Below are 25380 nucleotides of genomic sequence, written 5' to 3'. Positions count from 1 at the left end.
AGAGCATCAGCCTGCTGACTGAAAGGACCCAGGTTCAATTCCTGTCAAGGGCACGTACCTTGGTTGGCACATCCCCAGTGGGAGGTGTACAGGAGACTGCTGATCGATGTTTCTCTGTCATCTATGTTTCTAACCCTCTCTCTCTCTCCCTTCCTCTGTGTGTGTGTGTGTGTGTGTGTGTGTGTGTGTATAAATATATTTTTTTTTAAAGAGGGTATAACCAAATGGACCTTCATCTTTGTATGTGAGGGAAGAAGCCTCAGTCATTCTCCCTGAGGAATTGGAACCAGGACTAATGATGCAATATGTTTGATCAGTGCGAGGAAGAGCATTTCAGTGCTTTTTCTCTTCACCACTTCAGGTCTTCTGTAACTAGAAGGAAGTCTAGATGGTGACTCAGAAGACTTCAGTTTAAGAGTCAGTTCCTCAGTAAACTCTGTAACCAGCTCAATACATTTCTCTAATTTCTTGATTTCAGTGTTTTTGTTTTAGAAAGTGGTGGACATAGTCATGACCGTTTCAGCCTTAGTAGAGTCTCTTTGAGGAAAGTGATGAGTTTACTTTCACTTTAGATTTTTTTGTTTGTTTCATTTTGTATTTCTTTATCAGCCTTTAGGCTATATTAACACAAACTTTGGAGTAACATTGAACTCTTAAACTGTCCCCACTCAATGCTAACTCTCTAATCATTTTGTCTTTATGGAATTTACATGGTGTCCACAGAGATGCCGATAATACACATATAAATAAAAGTTTTGCAATCACATCTGTACACACGGAGTAGAGACATAAGTGGAAAAATACAGTCATGGATTTAAAGAAAGACTACAAAGTGCAGAAACATTAGAAGTTAGCATAGAAGAAAAGGGAAAAAGGAGATGGGCCCGTGCAGGTGGAGAGGAGAAAGAGAGGAGGGGAAATGCAAGCCAGCAGCATACAGGCGATGAACAGGTGCAACCGAGGAGGTGCAAAAATTAACCATTTATTGTGGAAACTTCACATCAAGAATCTAATTCTAGCAAGAGGGATGAAGCTCACTAAGTGAAACACACCAGTGCTGATTAGTAACATCTAGCAACTTTACAGGGGTTAAGAGTAAAGGAGGACAGGGAGGTGGTGTGGTTAAATGCCAGGTTTTCATGAACATGAACAAATCATTTGCCACAGCAGTTAAAGGAGTCAGGGGCCAGTCAGCTACATCCTGTTGTCCAAATCTGGCTGGCTCCTGTTTTGGGAAGTAAGCTTTAACTCGCACGCAACCATGCCCCTGTGTATACCTGCCATTCCCGGCTTCTTTTGCGTTGCAATGGCCAAGTTAGAGAGTTGTGATGGAGAACATTAACCTCCTAAAGCTGAAAATACGTATTATCTGGTCTTTTACAGAAAAAAGATCCCCAAGCTCTTCTCTAGAGGGTTTTTTAAAAATATATATTTTATTGATTTTTTTACAAAGAGGAAGGGAGAGGGATAGAGAGCCAGGAACATCAATGAGAGAGAAACATTGATCAGCTGCCTCTTGCACACTCCCTACTGGGGATGTGCCCACAACCAACGTACATGCCCTTGACCAGAATCAAACCTGGGACCCTTGAGTCCACAGGCTGGGCTCTATCCACTGAGCCAAATCAGTAAGGATGCTCGGGTTTTTAACATGCATTTTAGAGAATTCTCAGATCTGGAAATACAATGGCTTGGGCTAAAGTACTTTTTTTTTTTTTTTTTTTTTTGTCAAGATAGCCCAGAGAATTCCTGTAGCTATCCTTAGAAATTCAGAAACTGTTGTTGGAAGTTTTAGGTTACCTTGCAACCCTGCTGGCCACCCAGCCTCCGATTCCGTAGCTGAGAGTGATGGTTCCACAGCTCTGTGTGACAAGGGTCGGCAGCAGACCATACAAGTAGACCAGTGGGTAAGAATCCAGTGAAATGCCAAGGTGGTGGGGTTTCCCAGCCTCTAAAGGAAGAGCTTAGCTCTTCAGCTTTGGAATGGCAGAACCCATTTTGGTTTTAATTTTCTAACTTGTGGTTCGAAATGCCTCAAGATTTAGTCAAGGATTAAGCCTGTGGTTTAACTTCCTTTTTCCTGGGGGTGTAAACTGTTTGAGTCTAGCCACCAACCCATGTCCCTGCAAATGAACATATTTGCATTTTTTTATGTGTTGTAAGCCCAGTCGATGTTGATTGCTTCCAGCTCACTGACGCAGCCCCAGTGAGTGTGCTTTCCCATTTTGTTACCAAATAATACAACCTCAAACAGAGGCACTGTCTGTGGGTTTAACAGGAAGCATGACTCACGGCTCTAACTGCAAATGGAGGGAAACAGCCGTAGCTAGTTTGAAATGCTGATTAGCATCCACCTTGTACACATATTGGAGACGGTGGTCTCCCCAGCACAGCCTTTCCCCTAGAGCACATGTATCAAACACAAGGCCCGCGGGCCAAATCCAGCCCGCCAGGCCTTGCAATGTGGCCCGCACCACGCTGTCATCACTGCACTCCGCTGTCAGTTTATGACATTGTCAGTTTATGACTGTTCAGTAAACCATTCGGCCCGCGATTTAGGCTGGATTTTAGATTTTGGCCCCTTCTCTGATTGAGTTCGACACCCCTACAGAGCATGGTGAAGGGCTGCAGGGTGGTCTTGCCTCCCTCCGTTGGAACTGTGTAAAATAACACACCCCGTTTTACCGGCCCCCAGCAGATCCCCAGCACAAGGACTTACCAATTGTACATGTACTAGTCTGCATCTCTACATAGACATCAAGATTATTTGCTGTTTTTGAAACGCAAACAAAAAAATCCACTCGCGTTGGCTTGAACAATAAAGACAACGTTTTGGTCCCCATCCAGGTTAGTGAACTCTAGGCGGTGCTTTAAGACCAGGCTCAGACTCTGTTTCTTTAATTTTTCTAAGTGTGTCCTGTCCTGGTAGGGCAATGGCTGCAGGAGCGTCAGGATGCCCACCCTCTAACCTCAGAATCTGGAATAATAGTGTTTTATCTCTATCCAAGCATTGGATGCAAATACTAGGCTTTGCTAGCATTAGGTTACATCCCTAAGTCCGACCCAACAATCAGTCACTGTGCACAATGCTGGGGCTTAGGCCTGACCCCTGACTATCCTGAAGCTGTGTAAGAACCAAGGCGCCTCACTGGGTGTCACTAGGCTACTTGGTCCTCCTGCCTTGTCCCCCAGAGCTAAAAGAGGGTCACTGCCAATGCCACTGACATTGCAGAGGACGGCAGCAGGGACCGGCAGGGTGCTCCGGGGGCAGTCCACGGAGCTCTCTGTACTATGGGACCGAGCCTTGGCCTGAGGTTTTACGTTGCGGATTTAGGTTTTGCCAAATTACCTTTCTGATTTTGCCAAATCCCTGATCTGATCCCTGAGTAGTATGTTAATTTCTTTTACAGAGGATGTTTTCTACAAAATTCCTGTGCTTTTGGGATTGTGTCTTCCCCCCCCCCCACCTTTTTTTTTTAGGACATTCTAATCTAGTTCGTGCAACCTCATTCCAACACCAAAACTAATTCAGTGACTTCAAATGCCATATGGAATAAATAAATGTTTCAAAACAAATCAAACTTAATTCCCTGTAAAAATCATCAGCATTGGTTGCTCTGATTAAGTGTGTGAGGCCAGCAGAGGCCAAGGCTCCTGGCAGCCCTATAAAGGGGAAACGAGAGGCATTAGAAAGCAGGGACTCAAGTCACTCTGTGAATTAGAAAGTGATGGCAGAATTGTTATTTTTATAACTTCCCAGAATTTAAAAAAAAAAATGTGGTCTTGCAGCTGAAAATTGGCTGGTGATCACAGCCTGGCAGGCTGAGCAAGGGCACATGTACTGTGTATTTGAGGGGATGGACCATCCAGACTCCAGAATACATTAGCACACGTTGAAAATACCCAAAACGGGAGGAAAACCTTACCACCCAGCTCAGTTCAATTCAAGGAACAAATATTGATTCAGAAAGCTCTGTCCCAGGCTTAGCATTGAAAAATAATAAAGAGGAGGAAGAGATTGAGTCTGTCATCAAGGAGATCACTATATTAAAGAAATGAGGTAATCATTGAACATTAAAAATAATTTGAAAGTTCAATTTTAGGAGAGAGTGATTGTATTTCAGGGTGTCAGTGATATCTGCAGTGTATAAGGAAACTAATCTATATTATTTCCCATGTAGAAAATGGGGAGTGGTATATGTGATAAAGAAATCATGCATGCGTATTCGTATTCTACAAACAAAAAGAAAACACCTTTAATGTTTGGTGAATATGCCACACTAGTTCCAGGATATTATTCTGGGTTCTAGACAAGTTTAGTTCTTCAGTTCAGGCCTCCTTCCACCTCCTACCCCTTCTACATCAGCGCTTTTTTTTTTTTTTATACATGGTAATTTAGTTTACTCTTAGCCAGCTTTATATATGGCAATTAAGCTAGGTTTTATTTAAGAGTAATTTAGATAAGAGAACATTTCCAGTCTTTTGCAAGAAAATTTCTCACGATTTCCTTTGAAAACCAACATGTTTATGAGTGTTTTGCAGTTGATTCTTTTATTTTATGTCTTCTTAATTACAACTGCATTGTGTTTTGAAGTCTTTGAAAGTTATAAAAACAATTATTATTCACTGATTCCATTATACAAAGATGCCTGCCCACAAGAAAAGGAAACCAATTATGTAAACATTTAAGTGGAATGAAATGCATTAATGCTCTTATAAAATACGTAGAGCCCTAGTTCTAGGATTAGTATTGATAGAGAGACCACTAAGAATTCATAGGTCAAATAGATGTGAAACACATCTTTTAATATGTTTGTAATATTACCACAAGTTTATTTCTGGGGAGCCTGGAGTGTGGTATCTGGGAATAGAGTGAGGCCAGAGAAAGTCAGAAAAGGAAACTAGACTGTGGTGAGGCCACATAGAGGGCGTAAGAATTTAAATATAGGCACCACCAGACAGTCCTGGGTTTAAATCCCAATTTATTATTTTACTAGGCTGTAGTTTCTGGGATAATAATTATAGATACCATGTATTGCCTAGAGTTACACAGCTAATAGATTGCACAGTCACATTCAAATCTCACTATTCTGGCAACTCCACCATAATAACTGTTCAAATCGGGGAGGACAGTGAGTGTAAAAGCATTGTCTGTAGAGTCCTTAGGGTGGTGGGGGTAATCCCTGAGATACTTTCAGGAAGTAGGTTACCTTAAATTTCCATCAGGGATAAAGGACAGTGAACTTTTCTTTTCTCTTTATCTCCTTCATTCCCTCTCTCTAATCCTTTCTTTATCCTTACATTCTCCTTTCTTTTGAAAAATACATGTTTCCTTGAGAGTCACATATATAATAATGGGTTTAATTTGTGTGTCTGCATGTGTGTATGGACATGTGATTCCCATTGTGTTTATAGACCTGGCAAATACTCAAAGTTACATTACAAACATGTTCCTGAATCAAATATCCATAGGAAAGTAAAGATAGATGCTTTCAAGCAAGTAAAATGTATTCAAATGTTGGTAGCGTTGATAGTAACATTCATATAAGTTGTTTGCACAAGAAAATACATTGAACAAAAGTACATTTTGAATCTATTGACTCAAAACAACCAGAGGAACTAATTTGTTAATGTGATTTTAATTTCTTTCATCAGTGCTTACTTGAGGGATTAAAATATATGGAAAAGTCAAGCCTTTGGGTAAGCATAATGATTGATTTTAATAGGAGAAAAATAGATATTTCCCATGTTCAACACTTATAAAAAAAAAAGTGGTTTCTCAATAGATAGATTTATAAGGAGCCTCAATGAGAATGGATAATCCTGGTAATTTTTTTTAGATTGTATGTGAAGTTTACAGTAAATGATGCTAAAAGCATGTTAAAATAATACCTAGTCTCTCCTCATATTAAAATGATCGCAGCAGCTCTTCCTTACCATCAAAGCAGATGGCTGTAATGATTTTCCAACCCATCGTTAATTCATTTGCAAACAACAGAGATCGGTGGGCAAATGTGTACTGAGAATAAGATGTCACCGTTCATAAGCACTTCCAGAGTTTGTTTTGTCCTATCATTACCTGAAAATGGTATTTACCTAAGTTAAATTATTTGTGTGAACCATCTCTGTGACAGTGCTGCAGTTATAATAAATTACCTATGAAGTGAAATGAACATCATCTGGTTACTGTGGTTGTGGTAGTGCAATTGACCTCATGGAATAAGTGAGCTCATCTATGTTCTTTAAATTAAAATTTTATAAAAGAAACATTATGCCTTTTTCTATTTTGAGAATGTTACTTGGACATATTTAACACCTCCTCCACAAGATATAAAACTATTATATGTAATATTTAAAAAATTTTGAACTATACATTTTATAATATCATTGATAAAACTTACATGAGTAATTTAGATATCAAATAAGAGATTATTGAAAATTTCCAGCCCAGGACATTCAGGATAAAGCCAACTTATCAAGGCTTTTGTAACATAACTAAAACCTTTGCATATATTGATGGATCAATTTTTTCAAGTTGTATGTGAGCTCTAATTTTAATCAGATAATGAATCATAAACAAAATGCATATTCTCATTTGTTAGGTAACATAAGCAATCTTGGGAAATTTAGTTTTTGAAACTTTTATCTTTACAAAACTTCGAGTTGTTTTTATCAATATCTTTATGGCCTCCAGTTAGAAGGTGATTGGAGAGTCTTGTCCATATTGTGTATTACAGACAGATCTGAGGGGGAACTATTCTTCCTCAGAACAAGCATTTATCACTTATTGATGTGAGTAATGTTTCCAATTAGGCTGTACAAGCCTTGTTTTCTTTCTTAACTGATCTTCCTTGAGTTAAAATGTCTCATGAGTTGTGATTGATGGTTTGCCAGATAAGCCATTTAAAAGGTAACAAGGATAGTCAAAGGTGTTGGGATGCCTCTGACTATAATAAATAACATGAGATACGTGTTAAGAAAACTGTGAAATTAGATATTGAAGAGCATTGATGCTTGGGGTAGTAGATGCTTTGATTCAAGCTGGAATTAGAAGTAAAATAAAGTTGTATTATGAGAAGTAAAATAAAGTTGCATTGCTTACATCCAGGAAAGTTATAGGTGGTATTGGTGTTGGCCTCCTGTCTATTTTGTCATGTTGCTCTGGTCCAATTATTGTTCAACTAACTTTCATTACCCTGAAAAAAGATTTGCTAGGTTTTAATAATTTCTTTGAGTTGAAACAGGTGGGTGGCCCCAAATTCTAAATAATCTAATCATGTAATAGCTAATATTATTAGCTTTGATTTTAATTTCCCCATGTGTTTAAGAGTATGCCTAAAGTTTACAGAGTAAAATGTCCTCTCCCACATGTATGACACAGCAAAAGAAATCTCAAGAACTTAATAACTGCATGGGTAAGCCTTGGACATTTCAGTGTTCATCTCTACTTTCAGAAATATGTTTTATTTTTCATCACTGATGTCCCTTCTCTTAAGAAGATAGTCTATAAGAAGAAAAATATTATTTGAATGTCTAAGTTCACAAAAAGCTTTTCTTAACAATGTGGATTCCTTAAATAAAAAAAAAAATTTAACCTTGTTTTAGGGAAAATTATAGAAAATAACTATTTCTACTGTGAAATTTTAAAAGTAGTATTAGTCACTAAATGATAATTTGGAAGTATCAGTTCAAATAGTGGAAATAGTTATTTGTTGTTTTTCTGGGATATCTTCATCTTAGCTAAGATGTTGTATAAGAAAGCTCCCTGCATGTTAAGTAACTTAGCAGGAAAATATATTTTCTTTGAACTTGTTTTCCAACCTTTGTAGATTAATTCATTCAAAAGTATTTATCAAACCCTTTGTACACTCCAAGCATTGTTCTAGGTGCTGGGAATAAAAATCTGAGTAAGAGCTAAAACCGGTTTGGCTCAGTGGATAGAGTGTCGGTCTGTGGACTGAAGGGTCCTAGGTTCGATTCCGGTCAAGGGCATGTACATTAGTTGCGAGCACATCCCCAATGAGGGGTGTGCAGGAGGTAGCTGGTCGATGTTTGATGTTTCTCTCTTGTCAACGTTTCTAGCTCTCTGTTCCTTTCCCTTCCTCTCTGTGGAAAATCAATAATATATATATATATATATATATATATATATATATATATATATATATATATATAAAAAAGTGTTGTGGAGAAATGTAGTTTAAACCTTTTTAGCCCACAAAACTTTATGCCATCATTTAACTCATAAAGGTGTATAGATTTTTGCGATTTGTCATATCTCCATATGTAGCATAGCAAGAGAGGCAGTATTCAAATGCTTCATGTACCCAACCAATGCTGATTATTTTAATGCCAGGACTGTCAGACACAGTATGATGCATGGAAATTCTAAAAATGTTATCTACTTCATCTGAAGAGTAAACATGACCCCACAGAGAGAGAGAAAAACAGCAAAATGTTTAAAAGAGCGAAAAGAATTCAGTATCAATATCATGTTGTGATACTGAACCAATATTTTAAATCTTGACTTTAACACCCATAGTGAAAATTGTAGTGAGTACCTTGAAGGTAACAGCTAGATAACCTGAACTCTTGGAATTAAAGTTTCCCTCTGAGAATGAAATTAGACACAATAATCATGAAACAACTGAGATCAGTCAGCTATAGAAATAACTGATCTAAAGTAATAATCCATGACCAAAGAATCAAGAAACACCTAACAACAAATTTCCATGACTCGGGTTATTGGGTGACTGCCTTTGCATTGCTAAAACTACCACATACTCAATTTTATTTGACCCTATCTGTTAAAAATAAAAAATAAAAAGTCTGTCATTTTAAGAGCACTTTAAAAAGAATGACAGCAAAAATACCTGGTAGTTTTGAATTTCCTCATTTTGGCCTGAAACACTCCATCCTATTTCTTTTTTCTTGCTTACCAAGGTGTTGCCTGGTTATTAATCTAACTTTGAAACCCATGTTAAGACAGGCTGTGACCACATCTTGATCTCAACTCTAACGGATAAAAGGCAACATCTGTAGCAGCTGGATTAACAGTAAATTGTGAATTGGGCCAGGTGTCATGCAGGGAGTTGTGGCCTTTGGGCAAAGAAGAGAAAGGCTGGCTTGCCTAGATAGGCATTAAACGGGCCATTTCTGTGGGCCACATTCTGTTTCTAATCTCTGATGGATACTTGCACTGAAACAATAATTTATTGAGAGTCACAATAGTTAAAGGAGACTTCTAAGATGTACTTCTTGTTTCTTTATAAATGAAGACAAATGTAGCTAATGATTAAAGTATATATGTATGCCTATATATATCTATATACACACATATGTGCATTTACATATGCATTTTCACACATATACTCATATCTGAATTTTATCTACTTATACATACATATATGTATGTCTGAGTATATAAGTATGTGTCAGTGCATATATGTGTGTATATATATATAGATAGATATATTTCTTTTTATGTATTCCTTGGCTCAAGATAGTTCCTCAAATAGGGAATTTTGTGCTTGTTAGCTTGCTTAGGAGATCTTGTGTACATTAAAGGTAACAAAATATTTAAAGATAATTTATGATTCCATTTTTAAAAAATGCCCTGAGTATAGAGCAGAAGCTTAGTTTCCTCAGTTCTGAGAGAGCTCACTGATAAAAGTAGGATTGCGTGGTCTTTAGGTCAAACACATTCCCACAAAGCAGCCCCAGAAAGGAATTCTAGAGAACAAGATGTGCTGTTAGTAGTTGCCAGAAGTATCAAGCTTGTGATTGTCTAAAGTTCCCCTCCCATAATTCTCCATTGTAGAGGAGAAAAGAATTGGAGTGGAGTGGAGGCATCCTACCTATATCCATCCCTTTATTGACTCCATCATGAAAATGTCCTCCCTCCTGCCACGCTGATGGTTTCAGAGAGCTCTGTGCTAAGTTGAGCTTCCGGAGATATTCCTGTGTCAATGAAACTGGGTTAGGGATGGGTGATCTGGGCCAACAAAACATGATGGGTGTTGATTAGTGACTGAGGAGGGGATTGGCTGCAGCTACCTCTTTCTGTCTTTCTGGATGGTGTGATATGTGCCTATGGATCTGGGAACTGTGGCAGTGATTTAGCTGGTCTTTGAAAAAGGACACTAAGGAAGTTGGGGGAGCAATAGGGAAAAGGAAGTGTCTGAAGGATAGCCTTGAGCTCTGTCCATTACGTAGGCCTCTTCCACATATAAAAATCACCGGGTTATTTATTTATTTATTTATTTGCTTAAGTCAGTTTAATTTTGATTTTCTATCTCTTAAAATATAGAGTTTTTAGGGGAGGACTGGTTTTTAATGGATGGTCATCTTACTCTTTGCCATTACCTAACCAGGTGGAACAGTGGAGGGATTACATGTTTAAGTTGGGTAAAGAAGTAAACATTATTATAATTTGTCAATTACACATCAATAAAGCTACAATTTAAAAAAGTGAACATGATGAAATTCTTCCACTGGTGGGAAATGGGTTATACAATACTCTCAAAAACAGTTCAATTAACCAGTATACCAGTAATTTACACTGAAGACTCGTTCAAAATCATTCCTAGGGCTAGCCTTTGCAAATAGCTAGATTCCCTACAACACAATGACTTTGATCTCACCTTGAATGGAAAGGATGAATTCCCTATTTCTCTGTGCTGCTTTGAACAATAGCATTCTCATTATGGGGGAAAGTCAGGAAGTAAAGGCAGCAAGCCTCTGCATGAAGAGCTGTGAAATGCTTTGGTGAGTGACAGCCATCAGAATGGCAATCAACATGTTTATCTAACCCGGTGCCCACAAAAAGGATGCAAAAGTACAAAATCCAGGGAAAACTAGAAAAAAACCAAACCGGGCCTGGAGGAGATGTGCCTTCCAACTAAGCCTGGTGGAGGCAGGTCGGAGCAGGGCGTCTGGCACCAGGACTCCGGCAGTCGTTTGAGTGGGATCGTTCAGCCCGAGTCTCCATGTCTGGTGCCAGAAAAGCAGCTGGCACCGGGGAGGAAATTTACTCTAATGGAGTAGGATGGGAGATGCGGTGCCGTTTAGCACAGAAAGGTCTTGGTTTGCAGTGTCACTACGGAATGCGTGCTATGTGGCACCAGCATGCTGTCTGGCACCTGAATGTTGGCTTCCTATTTAAAACAGCTCTTTGTGTCCCTGTAAACAGGGAATTTCAGTGAGAAAAGCCAGAGCAAGTGGAGTGGAGTGGGTGCTTAAAGGAGGCAATGTGATCATACAGCTGATGTTGCATTGACTAATAAGTGAAAAATCATATATGTGATAAACAGATTACGTTGAAAACATTATAAATAACATCCTGCCATCGGGAAACCGCAGTAGTCTCCTGTCTGACTACACCGTAGTGGCTCTGTGGGAGCAGGGTCTCTGGCCCGCTGGAGGTTATTCTGTCTGTTTCTGGACTGAGCTCTCCCTCCACACCTTCTCACAATGACAATGGGGCTTTGATGCCCAAAAATGAAGTTTTAAAGCTCATTGTAGAATGTTTACAAGTCCAGGATGAATACTGAGACAATAAAGAAAAACCAAGGCCAGGGAAAGGCATAATAGGTTTTAGAAGTACAAGTTAATCACTTCATGAATATGGCCTACTTTGAACTGGAAAAGATGTTTAAATGATCCTTGGAAGGGGTAATCTTCTTGGCATATTAGACTTTTCAAAGCTTTTCTTTTTTAAAATGTGTTTATATTGATATTAGAGAGAGGGGAAAGGAGAGGAATAGAGAGAAACTCTGATAAGAGAGAAAGTCAGATTAGCTACCTCATGCACGCCCCATGCTGAGGATCAAGCCCTCAACCCAGGCATGTGCCCTGACCAGAAATCGTACCAGTGACCTCTTGGTTCATGGCTTGACGATGCTCAACCTTTGAGGCACACCAGCTGGTCTTTCCAGTTTTTTATTTTTATTTTAAAAAAAGCTATTCGCTGTATATGAATTCTTGTTCTTAGACATTTTCTTTCTTTTCTCACTATTGTTTTCAACAGGCTCATTCTGGAAGTTAGTTTTGATGAGGAATGTCATCTTTTAGAAACCTTGGAGCTTCCTTCCAGTTACTAAGGAGAAGTCAATTCAAATTTGCTGATATATTTCTTTAAAAATAATCAGTATTGTTAATAACTCAAAAACAGCAATTTTTCTAAAACATATTGAAGAGCATGCTTTATCAGTGACAATGAAAGAGAAAGACTCGCCGAAGCCGGATTGGCTCAGTAGTAGAGCATCGGTCTGCAGACTGAAAGGTCCCAGGTTCGATTCCGGTAAAGGGCATGTACCTTGGTGGTGGGCACATCCCCGGTGGGGCGTGTGCAAGAGGTGGCTGGTCGATGTTTCTCTCTCATCGTCGTTTCTAGCTCTTTATCTCTCTCCCTTTCTCTCTGTTAAAAATCAATAAAATATAAAATAAAAGAAAAGAAAGAAAGAGAAAGACTGGAGAGGAATAAATATGAGAATAAAAATAGCTGAACTTACGGAAATAATCAGCTGATAGAACAAAGTATAGTTGAAAGTAATACTTTCCATTCACAGATCTCATATTTATAGAAAGTATAATGATAATAACTCTTTCAATTCATAGATCTCATATTTTTAAAAAGTAACATTTAGACCTCATGGTACAACTTTGGATTCGGCAATATTGATATCATTATAGATAGAAAAACTAAACAGTATTTGAACAAGATTAAATATATCTGTGGCTAGAATATATTTATGTGTTCTTATATGTAATGCACTCTACAGACTTAACATGTGTGTTTGATCCTATTGGGTAAGCTTAAATAAGTAGCACTTATAAGAAATTTGAAAATGAGCAATTAAAGAGTTAAGAAGTTAAAGAGATTATATTGTAAAAATATTTCAAAACTGGCAAGCAAAGCATGCTGTCACTCTGCTTTTTAAACAAAGCTAAATTGGATGTGGGCTGCTGGGATCCAACCACCAGAAAGAAAATCTTTCTTCAATAAACAGCATAGATTTGGTCTAGGAAAACCAAGGTGAGGGGAGATTTTACCAGGGAACAGAATTTTGAGAAACTCAATTAATTAAGCAACTTATTCATTGTCAGGACAGAGAATCATTGCTCTCCCATGCCCCGATTATAGCCTACACACACCTTGGATTTGTAATTATGGTTTCCTCATGTCCCCTTCCAACATGGTTGTTAACAAAGATACGCTATTTACCTTCCACCGTGGTATATTGATTACGTTGAGGGTGGTTAAATGAATCATTTTCATGGTTTGTTCATAAGATATCAGGATATAATAACTGGACAATTTTGAGCTTTCTCCTGGTGGGATAGAGTGAGACTCTCTTGTTCATGTATGGAGTAGTTGTATCAACGAGGGCCAGGTAACTTTGAGTGTTTATTTTAGGGTAGTTAACATGCATATATGCTGACAACCAAGGAGCAGAACATAATGAAGACATATTTTTATTTTGGTCTGCTGCCCAGAATCTCTGTGAGGAAAATCCCTTTCCTCTTCCTAGTCCATGGAGTTGATGTAGACTGCCCCACCGCCCCGCCCCGCCCCCCTGCCTCCATTTCAGAGTGGGAGTAAAAGACCTAGGCTCCTCCAGGAAAGAGTGTCTCATCCTCCAACAGCAAATGGGTCACGGATGGATATGAATATGCAAAGTGATTCAAATTATATCTGGAAAATTAGAGGGGACACTTGGGAAAATACACTCATTTCTATAAAATTGCCAGCAGTAAGAACAACATAAGGCTAGAACTTTAGGGAACTTTTATCACTTTCCTCCTAAATATTAAGCTTTCTGAAAGAAAAAAAAGAAAGATGTTATGGTTCCTGTTATATGAGTAATATGAAGAAATTAAATGTAAGTAAAGCTAAAGTATAAAGATGGAAGGAATCTAAGGATTTCAAATATCCAAAGAATTACATCTCTACAAAAATATTGCCTATATTACAGTGTTTGCCTGATCTGTTATTTCCAAGTATAGCTATATGTGGATTACTTAGTATTGAACTAATCAAATAATTACTACAAAAGATCTTCTTCATGACAAATATAGGATATAACAAATCAATAAATTCTGTAAAACAGTAGAGCGTTACTATATATGCTCATGGTGACTCTGGGACCTGCAAGTTTTAGAAGCTGTTCAACATAGCATCAGCATTAAATGCATTTTATTTCTTCCAGATACTTTGAGGTCACTTCCTCATTAGTGGAATGGATGCTCTCTCTCTTCTTGGTATTTGCATAATAAGAAGGTACTATACCCTATACTGGTACAGTGTCAGTATTTTTATACATTTTGAAATCTCACTAAGATTCATCATTAGAATCTTAATATGTTTTGAGCAGAGACCCATTCTCAAAGAATAATTAATCTCTATATAGCCTGTCTTAGTTTGGGCTACTATAACAAAATACCATAGATTGTATGGCATAACCAACACACACACACACACACACACACATATATATATATATATATATATATATATATATATATATATATATATATATTCAGTTTTGGAGGCTGAGAAGTCCAATATCTTAGTGCCAGATGGTCAGGTTCTGGAAAGAACCCTGGTCCTGGATTCTGTTGAATGCCTCTGGTTGTGTCCTCACATGGCTGAAAGAGAGTTCTGGTTTCATCCTCTTCTCAAAAAGCCACTGATCCCATCATGGGGGTTCCATCCTTATGACCTTGTCCAAACCTAATTACTTCCTAGTGACCCCCTCCAACTACCATCTCACCCTGGGGATTAGACTTCAATACATAATTTTGAGGATTACACAAACATCTCTGGCCATCTCTTGAAGCACACTATCACCCTAATTTCCATATACTAAAAACCAAAGGCTGCAGATTAGATGCTGTTATAGTTATTACATGAAAAACATGTTAGAAGCAAAAATGTGAAACCAAACTACTGTCTCAACTACATGGGCAATATTTCTGATACACAGCTATTTTCCTTTGTTATTTTCCAAGAAGGTGACAGCAAATCTCCACTCAACTCTAAGAGTAACAATTTTACATTAGAGTCATGATTTAACCTGAGATTTCAAGGTACAAGGGTCATCAGCATTAGAAACGCAATATTAGAAAATTTCATTTTAATTTTTTTCAGGATAAATAGATGAATGGTATTAGCAAGCAGAAAAAATTTCAATTATATATTCATTGGTATTTTTTCTTCTCCTAATTAACACACAATGATTGAAATCCAAAAAGTGAGCATGCTGCTTGTGAGAATTACTAGTACGGTATTTCTTTTTTTCATGTAAATGAATTCCGTATAAACATTCAAGTCAAGAACATTGAACACTTCTCTGTATAGGCCATCCTCTAGTTCAGTCCCATTGTGACTAAGGATTGGGACTCAGTTTCCTATGGTCTCTGCATTTTGCACTGTTAGAAATGCAAGTGAAAAAGAGCAAATGGCCATCTTATTGTAAATAACAGTTTACCAGGTTCTCAAATATCTCAAACAAAAATCCTTCTTATCCTCTGAATGTGCAAAAAATAAGTTTCTATAAAAAAAAAAGACATGAATGTTTTCATAAGACTGCGTCAGGTTCTATAAATCCTGATCACACAGCCCAGAAAGACGGCATGGTGGGAGGAAAAAAGGAGAAGCAAGTGGATGACAGAGATTTTCAATGGTTGGTTCCTTTACAAATGAATTATTTTCTTTCCTTTCATTTTTTTTTAATTTGAAAAATCTATGTTCTTTTATTTTTATTAAACCTATTGGGGTGACATTGGTTAATAGGATTATATAGGTTTCAATTGTACATCTCTATGATACATATTCTGTATATTACATTATGTGCCTACCACCCAAAGTCAAATCATCTTCTGTCACCATATATTTGACCCCCTTTATCCTTTACTACTCTCTTACCCGTTTCCCTCTAGTAACCACCATAGTGTTGTATGTGTCTCTGATGTTTTCGTTTGTTTGTTTTTCTTGTTTGTTCATTTGCTGCCTTCAGTTTTATATTTCACATATGAATGAAAGCATAAGGTTCTTAATTTTTTTCTATTTACACACACACACACACACACACACACACACAGCTTTAGTTTCATACATTACCCCACAATATAAAATACTTTAATATAATCTTAAGAGGAGAAATAATATTTAAAAAATAAATTTTAATCTTTTTAGTAAAGTAAATATTTGTAATTTAAATTTTATTTTAAACATCATAATTTATTGAAAATAAATTAAACAATTTAATAAGGTATCAATTTGATTTTGTGAATAGCTATAAAAATATATTTAAAATGCATGTTATAATATGAAACAATTTAGTTGTGATCAGATATGTAGAATTCTTTACTTTAAAAAAGAATTGACTTTTAAAATACCTTTTACTTTTTGTTTCTGACTGGATTATAAGAGCTATTCTTTGAAATGTCTAAATAACATGTTGTATGCAGTGTAATATTTTACTTCCCATAATTGTAAGCCATATTTTATTATTATTAGATTAGTTTATGCTTTTACAATTGATTTTGAAGTACCAAACATGCACACAAATTTTGATCTGATGAAGAAAAAATTGAACCAAATTTGCAGAATTATATCATTATGCTCCTATAATGCATTTCTACTGTTGCATTTCTACACCAGTGTTCCTTGTGTTTCCTACCTTTAACAAATAGTCAATTATGGATATAAATTAAATAATATTTGAGAATTTTTAAAAGCAATATTCTATTTAAAACCAATGTAGTTGCTTGGATTACCAACTGAGTAAGAAATTAAGTGACTGAATCATGAGCCAGCTCATTTGACCTCCACTGAGCACCAAATATGCTCACTTGAGGACACATGGAGGGTCTTAAACTACTTCTTTTTAAAGAAAACACTTCTCAAATAAGTATTGTATTTTTTATTAAAGTAATAGGAATTGCAATAGAGATCAATATCATATTTAATTATAGCAACCTATTAGAGCTGTGAATCAATCAATGGTTGAGCCAAACTATTCTAATCCAAATTCTTCAGTTTCCCCATGAGAAAACTAAGACACAAAGAGTGATATCTTTACCAACTGTTTAAAGGTAAATGTTTAGCATAAAAAGCAACTCATAGATATTTGTTTTGTTTTGTTATTTTTTAATGACATAAGTGGGTTTGAATCGTTATTTATTATTATTGATCTTAGTATTATACTTTTGTTGCATATTATTTCTATTATTGTTATTAAATTAGGATAATGGAGATAATTCAGTACCTCAGTAATTTGGTGATTATTACTAATATCAAAGTTATAGCAAAATTTGAAATTAGAAGGTAAATTTTTAGCATTTTTTTATTAATGAAGATGAGACTGTTGTTTATTTCTGTAGTGATATTGTGCTAGGTTTTTTTCACATAGCCTATGAGTCCCATTTTTTTACTGATTTGTGCCATCTATGTTTTTAAAATATCTCAAAATTTCTGGCATTGGTTTTTCACAAAACGTATTGGTAATTTGGTCTCAAAAGCTGATCCTAAAATATATAAGGGTGAAATAAGATAATTATTAGTAACCTTTTTGACTATTCAATTCTTCGTACATAGAAGATCCCAGACTTGGAGAAAGAAGTACACATTTTCCATTCTGATATTGGTTTGTTTTGTATTATGTATACCAACCCAAATCCAACACTAAAGTAGAAATCACAAAGCCTTTAATTGATTTTGTTGTTGAGAGAGAAGAAGGGGAGGGAGAGAGAAACATCGATATGAGTTCAGAAATAAGTAGAAATCAAAGTATTTTTAAAAAAGAAAATTAAATATACGGAGTGGTTTACATAGCTGATGGATGAGCTAAGAAGCCAACTATTTTCCTTCCCCAGAGAATGGCACCAGCAGGAGGACCAGGGGATGTGGAATTTAGAAAACATGGCAGGACGGCATGGCCTGTGTGGACTTATGGGGGAGACATAGTCACTACTGAGGAACTCATTCAAGTCAGTGAGAAAAGGACAGAGTTAACTGGGCTTTTGTCTTCCTTCTGCTTTCCAGTCTCCCACTGTACACTATTCACTGACCAATCAGCTGGACCAATACCAGACAGGAGCATCACCTGTTTACCCTGCCCAGTCCCTTCTCTCCCACATTGTGGAAGGTTGCCAGTGATACAGTGCAGAAATAAGGAATGTTCATGGAATTCTGACTTTTTTTATATGCAGTAGAGATAACATCACTTCTTGTTCTGAGTTACAATATACTTTCTGCAAAACTTTTTTCACGTTTGGTCATAATTATTTATTTGAAGATACGCCTTCCTCAATAGATTGTGATCTTCTTGAGGGAAGCCATCTTTTCATTTGCAATGGCTACAATATCATCTTGTATATACCACAGAGAAGTATGAAAAATGAATCCACCGGTTCCCATAGTTAAATGATGCCTGAATGACAAAAGCTAGAAATAGAAGGGTAAGTGTCCATGGTAGCAATTTCCTAGGCTTCGTAGCTACACATTTTCAGATTCTCCGCCTCCTTGAAATGTTTTGCTAATGTCATCGCTTCCTTTACATGGAAGGAAGTCCACTGTATTCCTTAGTAAACTCAAACCTCTACATCTGAAGATTGGTACTAAACCAAAAAACTTCTATGGCCCATGATCAGACTACTTCTTCACACATACACACTGACAACTTTCCCCTCTGTTGCTAACTTTAGTAGCAATAATCTGGTTTAAGAAAGAAAAAAGCAAATATTGACCACAACTCCATATTATTTGTTAGAGTCATGGTCGCTATAAGACATTCCTAGATTATAAGCCAAAGAATATTGATCTTTCTTCCCTGCCTCAGCCTCAGGAAACATTTGCAAAGTATTAGGAACAAATGGGACTTCTAAGCTGCTCTTCTTTGCTGGCTTGCCTGGCTGGATATGACAGGTAGAATGCTAACATTGAGGTCATTGGCGGAGCATGTGTTCTGTTGATTCTGGCTCCTGATTTGGAAAAGCTACAATCACTTTCATATCCTACTTCTGACAAAAGGGTCCCACATAAGCTCTATAAATGAACACTGAACACTGCCATGTATTTGTGTTTATTTTTTTCTGCAAATATTTATTCAGTGCCTGCCTTTATCCTATGTTATAAGTTAAGAATACAATGATGAAAAAATGACTTATATCTGATCCTCAAGAAGCGAATGGAATTCAGAGTATTGTGTGGAAAGTAAGACACTAAAGTATTTAAGTGGACAATATAAAAATCATTCTAACATAGATGTACATATAGGTATACTAGAGGGTTTGATGAAGAATTCACACAGGATGTTGTGTTTAAGCCAATGGGATCAGGCACATACTAGTGTTCTAGGCAAAGATGATTCCAAATTTTCTCTTTGGAGACGTAAGAGAGCATAAGGTTTTCAAAGAGCTACAATTGTTGCTTTTATTGGATAATGGGTAAAAGAGGAATTTGAAGAAATAAGACTGATGGGGTTAAATTCCTTATATGCCGCTAAGGAGTTTCGATTTTGATCTAGTAAGCCATAAGAAGCCACTGAAAATTTTGGAGCATGGCAAAAGGATTTCAAAGATGTTTCTGTTAGCAGTGAAGGGAATGGGTTGAAGTGGAGAGTAAGCTTAAAAAACAGGAAATCTAATGAGAAATAAATTTTAAAAAAATCAATGAGGTATCCTTTACTTGAAACTCATTAAATATATTATTTTAAGAGCAAGCCAGCACACCATAGTCACTGTGCATCAATGGAGGAAAAACGTGGTCAGAGGCCCTGTCTTAATGGAATCACAGTTCAATAAGGATGAAATACAATATGACAAGGGCAGGAGCAGAGCTAGAGAAAAAGGAGTTAATCTTCCCTGTGGAAGATTGAAGGTGGGTGAACTGTACATTGAGACAATAATATGTGGAAGGATAGAGACATCGAGGATGTTGTTATGAGTGGAATTGTACCCCTCCAAAATTAATTTGTTGAAATCCTCACCTACAGTAACCTAAGAATGTGCTCTTATTTGGAAATAGTTGAAATGAGGTCAGCCTGGAGTAAGGTGGACATCTAATCTGATGTGATTGGTGTCCTTATGAAAAGGACAAATTGGGACACATGCACACAGGGAGAACACCATGTGAACATGAAGGCAGAGAGTAAGGTGATTTGTCTACAAGCCAAGGGACAACCAAAGACTGGCAGCAAACCACCTAAAGCTGGCATGGAGGCCTGGAATAGATTTTTCCACACCGCCTTCAGTAGGAGCCAGCCCTTCTGACACTTTGATTTTAGACTTCTAGCTCCAGAGCTGTGACAGGATAAATTTCTGGGTGGCTTACACAATCCCGTTTGTGGTACCGTGTTACAGCAGCAGCAGGAAACTAATATAGATGCTTCTCAGGTTCTTAGTTGGAGCAATTTTATTTCATAGGAAGAAACATGAACTTGATTTTGTCCCATTATGTGTCTTGAAGAAAGAAGCTTCTGTTGTTTCTTTTCTTCCTTGAGTTCTGACACTGTGTTTTCATTAGTGAACTTTCCTTATCCTTACCAATTTATTTGAAGTTGAAAAAGGACAGAATCATGATTTCTAGTGTCAATATTGATTCCTGTTTCAGATGTTATTGGTTTACCACAGTGCAGTGCTGAATCACTCGCACAGCTCTCTCAAGAATCTGGGAAAAAGTTTAAGAAAATCCCTGCAGATTGTTCTGTGGGCTGGGCCGCAGGGTTCTGGAATGAATGACAATGAAGTGTATTTCCTGCTGATGTATGAACTATGTATGTGCATAATCTGCCAAGCAACTTGATGGTTTATTGCTTTCTAATACTTTAAATGCCACCTTTTAAAAAACCCACCAGAGCCTGTTAGCACTTTCACTTGATCTTTGCAGAATACTATGAAAATAATAATAAACTTCTAGGTAGAATAAGCAATCTGCCTGTGACAATTGCCCAAGTGCCTTCTGGCAAGTCTAGTCCTTTCGGCTCACTTTAAAATTGCAAAGTGCAAATTGCTTTGCAGTGGTAATCTATTCTGGGCAAAGTGAGGGGGAAAGTATGAGTTTCACGTAAGCATTGAGTTGGTGATTGAATCATCTGAACTTCATCAGTGGCTTTGTGAAATTGGTTCTTTTAGAAGAAAGCCATTTTTGCCTATGAATTAGATTTGAAATTATTGTCTTTATTATTCTTTGATAAAAAATAGAAATGCGAGAATCTATGGTGACTCATAATTATGGTCACATTTTAGAGGACATTTTTGTTAAGAATATGATGTGGCTTGATGCCTATTGCCCTTTTCATTCAGAATGCCACATGTCCCCAAAGCAAGCAGTGTGCTGGCCTTGACCTGGTGTAGAGGCAAGCACTTCCTGCAAATGTGAAAGATGAACAGAAACTGGCCCTTGTGAGGAGTTCCTCATGGAGGAGTGTTTCCAAAGGACTCAACAATAATAACATGGACATTAACCACTCTCCAAGTCCTGATCTACCTTGCTTAGTTTTCCTCTTTACTCCCATTGTCTTCGATGCCATTTCCTCTAAGTAGCAAGATTATTTCCCTCCTAATGTTGTTATCTCTCTCTCATTCAAAATTCCTTTTCTTGTACCCAACGATACATTAAGCAAAGAATCAGAGGTTTAGGAAAAGTACAACATAGTACCTGTTGGCGGAGGTATAACACAGATAAGCATCTTTGACAAAAATAACTAAAAATGCTGTTGGGGTTATTTTCTTTTTTCTGATATTTGAGAATTTGCCCAATTATATTGTAATAGTGCTCCATGTTCACATCCTGTTTAATCATTGATCCACTATGATATGACTTCCAATTATTCCTGCTTATTAACTGAGGCCTTTTCTACTGTTTATGTTTTGATCCTATGTGTTATTTTTGCTATTATGATCCTTCTATTGCCTATTTGTCTGGCTTTTGTGATTTGGCATTTTCCTGGGTCTTGTCTTTCTTTCTAACTGCTGCTTCCTTGTCTTCTTATAAATTTCCTCTTTCACCTAAGTTTCTCATGATTGTAGGAGTATCTCATCTACTCACATAGTTTCATCTCCCAGAGTGAAGTTCAAACATCTCCCTAGACTTACATATCCCATAGCCTGGGCACCACTAAATGATTACAGCATAGAAAACTGACCTGTAATATGTCAAAAAGTAAAATTGCCTCCCTCTACCAAAGTTCTCTCCTCATCCAATACTTTCTAGATCCACCAGGTAACTTGGATAGAAATTGGTAACTTACTCCTTCCCTTTATCATCATCCTATATAATAAAGTGAGAATATGCTAATTGACCGTCACACCCACAGCCAATAAGGAGGGAATATGCTAATTGACTGTCATCCCTCAAAGATGGCAATACCCACAGCCACAAGATGGCAGTGCCCAGTCCTCTCAGCCCTGCCGAGGTGGCAGGCATGTAGCATGGCCAGGCCCTCCCATAGGTGGGCCCGGCTGCTCCAGGTGCCTGCCTCTGGAGTCCCCCAGTCCCTTCAGCCCCCCAACCGCCCAGGGCTGGCCCGAGACACAGGCAAGCCACAGATGGCAGCTGCCCATTCACCCAGGGCTGCCTGAGGCTCAGGTAACCAGGGCTGGCTGAGGCTTGCATTGCCGGCAGTGGCAGCAGCAGAGGTGTGATGAGGCTATTGCCTTCCCCTGATTGCCAGGTTGCCTCCCACTCTTGAGGGCTCCCAGACTGTAAGAGGGAACAGGCTGGACTGAGAGGACCCCCCCTCCCCAAGTGCATGAATTTTCATGCACTGAGCCTCTAGTTTATATATAATTAATTATAGAACACCGCTGGTTTTTTAAATCTTTATCTGTCCTCTCTAATCCATCCCTATTGCCATCCCCTTGGTTCACACCCTCATTATCTTTAATCTGGCTGCTTTCTTTTTATTAGATTCTTAATTGGCCTCATTTCACCATTCTTATACCAATCAAATCCATCTTTATCACAGCTACTAGATGATCCTTTAGAAATGCAGATTAAAAAATATAACACTCTCTGCTTAAAGACTTTCAATTTCTTCTTATAATTTAGGAGTTACATCCTAAGCCTCTTAGTTGAGGACAAAAGCTCTCTCATTTAGTCCTTACGTTTACCTCCAGTCATAGTCTAGCTACCCACTGTTTTGCCTTTTTTTTTTTTTTTTTTTTAGAAAAGCCAACTGCTTGCATTGTTGTCAGACACTATTTAGTTTCTCTGCTCTGTGCCTTTGCTCTTACTCTTGAGAAGATCCTCTTCTTTTTTACCCTTGACCTTGCTAATTCTGAATTCTCACTTAGGTGCTCCTTTCTTCCAGAGCTTCTTATTGTAAACTATCTCCTGTTCTCCACAGGACAGAGCAAGCATTCAGTAAATATTTGTTAAATGAATTACTCCACTTCGTTTTGTTGATCTAAGTCATAGACAATCTGAAAACCTACCAACATAATATTAGAACTGCTAATACTAATATGCTTCAGGTCAATGTGACATTAGTATTCCTGCATTGATTTATTTCATGTGGGGTTTTAAAAGAGAGACTGAACTCTGTTCTCTTCTTGGAATAATTTTCCAAACCTTTGATAATTAGTTCCTCTTTAGATCATCATAAGTTAGCTTTCTGTGCTATATTTGAATAAACAGAAAATATTTATGTACAATTCCAAAAGATACAAATTAAGTATATAAGTTTGTTTAAATTTAAGGAATCAAAGATTAATTTGCTGCTAAAAGCTGTAATCTAAATAGTTTGTTCCTTAGTTTTTCTGGGAAAAGTAAGAGCAGTTTAGTAGGCTCAATCTTGAAATGAAGCTATGAATGCATCATTGAGGTAGTGTATACAATCAGGGAGACACAGATGACTCACTTTTCATTTGTCCCTAATCACATTGACGGGTTCAGCAGTTTATCTTCTTTCTATAGAGGACAATATTGATGGGGCATTTGAGTTTTGACTGAACTTGTTAAAAAGTTTGCTCTTTGGATTATACCCTTAAAGGTCTTGGGTATTATGGAATGAAAAATGTATAGATTATGATTCTTTTAAGAAGAAAAGCAAACATCTTTCTAGATTCTGTGCCTATTTCAGCAAGGATAGTGATGCTGAAGAAATTCTCTTACATTTGTTTCTTCCATTGTAATTAGGTCAGTGAGTTAAAGGAGTCAAATCATTGCCTTTTAAAAACTGTTAAAATTTTGCCTTTCCCTATTTTATTATGAAATATTTGATACACAAAAGAATGCATGTAATGTGTGTATTTATGTTACGGAGCTTATTATTAAAGCGATCATCCATGACAGGGTGATCCTCATTGGCAAGAAAAATTCCATGAGTACCCATCTTCATTTCACAGAGACAGTACAGAGAGCCACTTAGATCTTATTGGATCTGCTGAAAAGGCTCAAAGAAGACATAGGGAGGTTCCCCATTTCTGTGATGTTGTTTGATATCCTTACTACCTAATATGAGTAAATGCTGAACTGGCAGAGGGATTCAATTAATTATTTTTAAAACTTTTCCCCTTATGTGCATTAGGTTTTTGTCCTCAGAAACCCCAACTTGTCACCTATCTAGTCACCACTATCTTTTTAAAAAATATATATTTTATTGATTTTGTACAGAGAGGAAGGGAGAGAGATAGAGAGTTAGAAACATCGATGAGACTCATTGATCAGCTGCCTCTTGCACACCCCCTACTGGGGATATGTTTGCAACCAAGGTACATGCCCTTGACCAGAATCAAACCTGGGACCTTGCAGTCCCCAAGCCGACGCTTTATCGATTGAGCCAAACCAATTTTGGCAAGTCACCACTATCTTATTCTTCTAGGAGAAAATGTCTGGGGTTTGAGGAGAAGAATGGTTGTCAGCCTAGAAAGTGATATTCTCATTATCAATGCAATATGGGAGAAGGATGGTTTAAAAAAAAAAAAAGTATCCCTGTGTCTCATGGTCATCCTCCTAGCTAATACTGATTTAAAACATAAAACGGGTAAAGCGTTGAATGATGCATGGAGTGGCAGATGATGGGATTGTATTGGAACCAGATTGTTCATGCCCAATCTCATGCCCTTGTGCATTTCAGCTGCTATGTTTCATTTGTTGTAAAAATGCCATTATCTTGACCAGTAATGCAGTTTCTCAGATATTTGGAAATGTTTTAAGGCTTCTTTTTTGGAGAGTCTGTGCTGGAGCACCACCGACCGTGCCTTGTGCGCATTGTATTAGGCTAATGTAGGGTGGAAATAGCAAATTGACTTTGAAAACAAATTTTCAAGTGTGCTCTTTGTGGATGAAATGCTGTTTCACTTATTATGATTTTTTTTTCAGGCTGTAATTTATTTGTAAATGTCTTGACTGCACTTTAATGCCACTCTGTC

This window comes from Pipistrellus hanaki (genome assembly GCF_964339955.1).
Source record: "Pipistrellus hanaki genome assembly, chromosome: 10".
Lineage (NCBI taxonomy): Eukaryota > Metazoa > Chordata > Mammalia > Chiroptera > Vespertilionidae > Pipistrellus > Pipistrellus hanaki.
The sequence above is the reverse complement of the archived record's forward strand: the minus strand, read 5'-3'. Positions refer to the sequence as shown.